Below are 5,000 nucleotides of genomic sequence, written 5' to 3'. Positions count from 1 at the left end.
ACCCTGGTAGGATTTCAACGGGGTCCGCCTCGGGACGCACGAGCACGCACGGGGCGGTCGCACGCCTTCGGCTCGCCCCACCGGCAGGACGTCCCACGATACATGCCAGTTAAACACCGACGGGCGGTGAACCAACAGCGTGGGACACAAATCCAACTACGAGCTTTTTAACCGCAACAACTTTAATATACGCTATTGGAGCTGGAATTACCGCGGCTGCTGGCACCAGACTTGCCCTCCAATAGATACTCGTTAAAGGATTTAAAGTGTACTCATTCCGATTACGGGGCCTCGGATGAGTCCCGTATCGTTATTTTTCGTCACTACCTCCCCGTGCCGGGAGTGGGTAATTTGCGCGCCTGCTGCCTTCCTTGGATGTGGTAGCCGTTTCTCAGGCTCCCTCTCCGGAATCGAACCCTGATTCCCCGTTACCCGTTACAACCATGGTAGGCGCAGAACCTACCATCGACAGTTGATAAGGCAGACATTTGAAAGATGCGTCGCCGGTACGAGGACCGTGCGATCAGCCCAAAGTTATTCAGAGTCACCAAGGCAAACGGACCGGACGAGCCGACCGATTGGTTTTGATCTAATAAAAGCGTCCCTTCCATCTCTGGTCGGGACTCTGTTTGCATGTATTAGCTCTAGAATTACCACAGTTATCCAAGTAACGTGGGTACGATCTAAGGAACCATAACTGATTTAATGAGCCATTCGCGGTTTCACCTTAATGCGGCTTGTACTGAGACATGCATGGCTTAATCTTTGAGACAAGCATATGACTACTGGCAGGATCAACCAGGGAGCTGCGTCAACTAGAGCTGAGCAGCCGGCCGCCCGGGAGTGTGTCCCGGGGGCCCGCGCGAACACGCAAGCGTTCGCTCAATCATTCTGCAAACAGGAGGAGGCTGAGCTCCCCTGCACAATACACCTCGAAACCCTCTCAGGTCCCGGCGGCGCGCAGCGCCGTCCCAAGTACTTGGTCGGGTTCGAGAGAGGCGCAATCGCCCGGAGTTAGGCGAGTAGACGCTTTCGGTGCGACCACCCGTGCTCCCAACTGAGCTTGCCGCTGCCGACAGAGGCCCGGGAGCGTGCTGTCGTGGCATTGCCGGCGGGAGACAACACGCGCCACCTACGGTGACCGGCAGCTCCAACGCCAGCGCCACAGAAGGACAAAAGCCCCACTTGGGTGCCGAAGCGAACTCTCCCAGCACAGCGCACGCGCCAACACATCCGCACAGCTGCGATACAAACCACCAGCGAGAACCGCTGGGGCGACCGAGCAGCAGACGGCGTCGCGGCGCCGAGCGCCGGGCGGCGGCGCATCCTCAACGCACACAGTCCTCAATCGGACCAGCACACTGAAGATGTCCACCGCGCTTCGCACCGGGCCCGCGAGGACCTACTTTGGCCGCACGGCGCCGCGCGCAGGGTGCGCCGGCGCGCAGCTGCGACGCCTGCCGCGTCCGTCGGCCGGCGCGCCTGCCACTGGCCGCCCCCACCAGCCGGCTGTAGCGCGTGCGCCCACGCACCGCGCGGCCAGCACGCCGGGAGGCGCCCCCTCACCGGCCGGGGACGGTCCCACCCAGCCACCGCCGCGTATCGCTTCACACCCAGATGCCGTTCAGTTTCATCGGCATGGTGGGTATCGCTGGAACAACCGGTTAGTACCTCAACCTATCGTCGCCATCACCGATTCACCCCTAGCGAGAACAACCGCACCACAACGGGTTACCATTTCTTCATTTGCGTAACTTCACCAGAAAACGTAGGCGTCCATCGCCATTAGCAACTTCAACGATTATTGCATGCCTGTGTCAGGTGTCACGCCACACTACGTCTGCCCACATACACGCAACAAAATGTGCACGCCTAGACAATACGTGGAAGGTGGCCCCCGTACGTATGCGATGTCCATTGCTCGAACGACTGTCAACCGGCCTCTGTAGCATGTCGCAGATATGGAACGCGGTGCACCATGCTATCACGGTGTTTGAGGAGAGACGACTAGGCCCGAATACATCAACAGACAGCTCATGCTGATCGCCATCCACGGCGTCCGTTCCTCCCACACGTCTCTATGGCGTACCACACTGCAATCCAGCTCTCATAGGGAGACGACACGTAGCTGCGTGCACAATATTTGCACTGTATGGTCCGCCGTTTTTGGGCGCAGTCGTTGTACGGTCACACATGTGCCACGATGTATCATTCAGTACATAAGGACGAATGTGCAGTACAGATTGTGGTTTATGCGTACGACATCAGCGGACAGTTGACACAGGCCGCACCACAACGTAGCCTGAGTACGTCGCATGCGAAGGGCATTGAACATGCAAACTTCTCACCAACCAGCTTGCGAAGGCAGGGGGCAAGGTGGGGACGTGGGGAGGGGTGGGGCGGGGGGCGGCATGTACGTCCTGCTGCCATCCACATTACAGTGTACAGCAGGAGCATGTGGAAAGTCAGCAAGACTTGCAAGGTGTTTAACATGAAGCGATACACAGGGGAGCGGGCAGTGCGAGTAGCGAACTATATTGCGAGGGTTGCGGGTGGGCAACACTACACTAATTGAACGAGTCGTATAACAATTACAGAGCAGGTTTAGGCGACAACGTGGGTTACGTTAGCGGACAACGTGGGTTACGTTAGCGGACAACGTGGGTTACGTTAGCGGACAACGTGGGTTACGTTAGCGGACAACGTGGGTTACGTTAGCGGACAACGTGGGTTAGGTTAAGGCACAACGTGGGTTACGTTAAGGCACAACGTGGGTTACGTTAAGGCACAACGTGGGTTACGTTAAGGCACAACGTGGGTTACGTTAAGGCACAACGTGGGTTACGTTAAGGCACAACGTGGGTTACGTTAAGGCACAACGTGGGTTACGTTAAGGCACAACGTGGGTTACGTTAAGGCACAACGTGGGTTACGTTAAGGCACAACGTGGGTTAGGTTAGGGGACAACGTGGGTTAGGTTAGGGGACAACGTGGGTTAGGTTAGGGGACAACGTGGGTTAGGTTAGGGGACAACGTGGGTTAGGTTAGGGGACAACGTGGGTTAGGTTAGGGGACAACGTGGGTTAGGTTAGGGGACAACGTGGGTTAGGTTAGGGGACAACGTGGGTTAGGTTAGGGGACAACGTGGGTTAGGTTAGGGGACAACGTGGGTTAGGTTAGGGGACAACGTGGGTTAGGTTAGGGGACAACATGGGTTAGGTTAGGGGACAACATGGGTTAGGTTAGGGGACAACATGGGTTAGGTTAGGGGACAACATGGGTTAGGTTAGGGGACAACATGGGTTAGGTTAGGGGACAACATGGGTTAGGTTAGGGGACAACATGGGTTAGGTTAGGGGACAACATGGGTTAGGTTAGGGGACAACATGGGTTAGGTTAGGGGACAACATGGGTTAGGTTAGGGGACAACATGGGTTAGGTTAGGGGACAACATGGGTTAGGTTAGGGGACAACATGGGTTAGGTTAGGGTACAACATGGGTTAGGTTAAGACACAACATAGGTTAGGTTAAGGCACAACATAGGTTAGGTTAAGGCACAACATAGGTTAGGTTAAGGCACAACATAGGTTAGGTTAAGGCACAACATAGGTTAGGTTAAGGCACAACATAGGTTAGGTTAAGGCACAACATAGGTTAGGTTAAGGCACAACATAGGTTAGGTTAAGGTACAACATAGGTTAGGTTAGGTTACACGTTGTTGTAAGGAAAGGTGTAGGGGGGGGGGGGCGGGGGCGGGGGCGGCAGGTTCGTTGATAGTGATTATAGTAAGTGAATGCTTGTGACATGATGAGATTTGTCACGTCAGGAATCACCTTTGGCTTATTAGAGGCGGCGCTCCAATTCTATGCTTGTGTCAGACCTGTGTCTTTGACTCATGTCATTGTTTGTGCGCTGTGACAGGAGGTACTATTGTGATGTTGGGTGCACCGTTGTATAGGACATGTGTGGGTGTTGGTGCCTTATCTGCGCAATGGTGGATGTCGAAAGGGTGGGATATTCTATTTTCCGCATGGACCTCCTGGTCTGGTTGTGATAGTGTGGATTGTGTAATGTGGCGGAGAGGATGCACTGGATGTTGTTCCATGCTGGTGCTTACGTATTGTATGTGCGCCTGTTAGAAGCAGAGAGTGGTGCGTGATCAGAGTGTCTGGCTGACGTGTGGTTCCCATTGTGGGCAGACTCTTTCAGCATGTATACGGACAGTTGTATATATTTTCTGTAGTTTGATGGCTCTGCATTGATTACTAATCAGCGCCGTGTGTACGGGTAATCTGGTTCCAGTCCAAAATGTTCCATCTGTGTACATTAGTGACAAAGACTCCCCCATGCAGTGGGGCTCGGTCTGTTATAACTCTTCCGCGTAATATATTTGCGCCACGTTTTTGCGACTGCGAGTGCGAGTGCGAGTGCGAGTGCGAGTGCAACGCGCATGGGGACCGACATGCTGATGGCTCGGTATCGGACGCCGTACAGTGAGCAACGCGATCGCGTCTCTCGCTCGTCAGTGGTACAGGTCGCGGCCCATGTATACGGACAGCGGGAATGTCGCATATTGGAAATAACTCTTCATGAAACGCAAGTTATAGGGGTGGATTGCACTTTACGAGTGCGGGAAACGTCCGCCGTTCATCCGCTGGAGGTGCGAGTTTGGCGGTTGGGGTGGTCCACGAACGGGTGCGGGTAGAGTCATTGCCGGTCCACGGCTTCGTGCGGCAGAGCCACTGGAGAATGGGTGCTATGGTCGACAGAGGCTGCAGGCTTTGTGGGTGGCGTCGAAAGGCGGGCACTGTGGCGCCATCGCTGTCTTAATCGGCTTGGCGTCGCATAGATGGCGGTATCGTCGTTGGAGGAGGTCATGTTGCGGGAGACCTACAGATGGCGGTATGTTTTGTGGTGCGGACGTAGTGTTGTCAGATGCGCATAGATGGCGGTATTGCATGTGCTTTCGCCCTATTTTCATAGATGGCGATACTGTTTT

The 5,000-nt window shown here is 54.9% G+C and overlaps 1 non-coding gene across 1 annotated transcript in view; it reads right to left on the bottom strand.

Annotated features, from left to right (window-relative positions):
* The window catches only part of LOC124773518, a 1,909-nt gene extending 1,104 nt beyond the window's left edge, over positions 1–805 (bottom strand). Inside the window, exon 1 of the ribosomal RNA XR_007014762.1 lies at positions 1–805. This exon is cut by the window's left edge and continues 1,104 nt beyond it. This is a non-coding gene — a ribosomal RNA (small subunit ribosomal RNA).
* Between the last annotated feature and the right edge of the window lie 4,195 nt (positions 806–5,000).

Source organism: Schistocerca piceifrons, unplaced genomic scaffold (assembly GCF_021461385.2).
Source record: "Schistocerca piceifrons isolate TAMUIC-IGC-003096 unplaced genomic scaffold, iqSchPice1.1 HiC_scaffold_954, whole genome shotgun sequence".
NCBI classification, from domain to species: domain Eukaryota; kingdom Metazoa; phylum Arthropoda; class Insecta; order Orthoptera; family Acrididae; genus Schistocerca; species Schistocerca piceifrons.
This window is presented reverse-complemented; position numbering and strand designations above follow the sequence as displayed.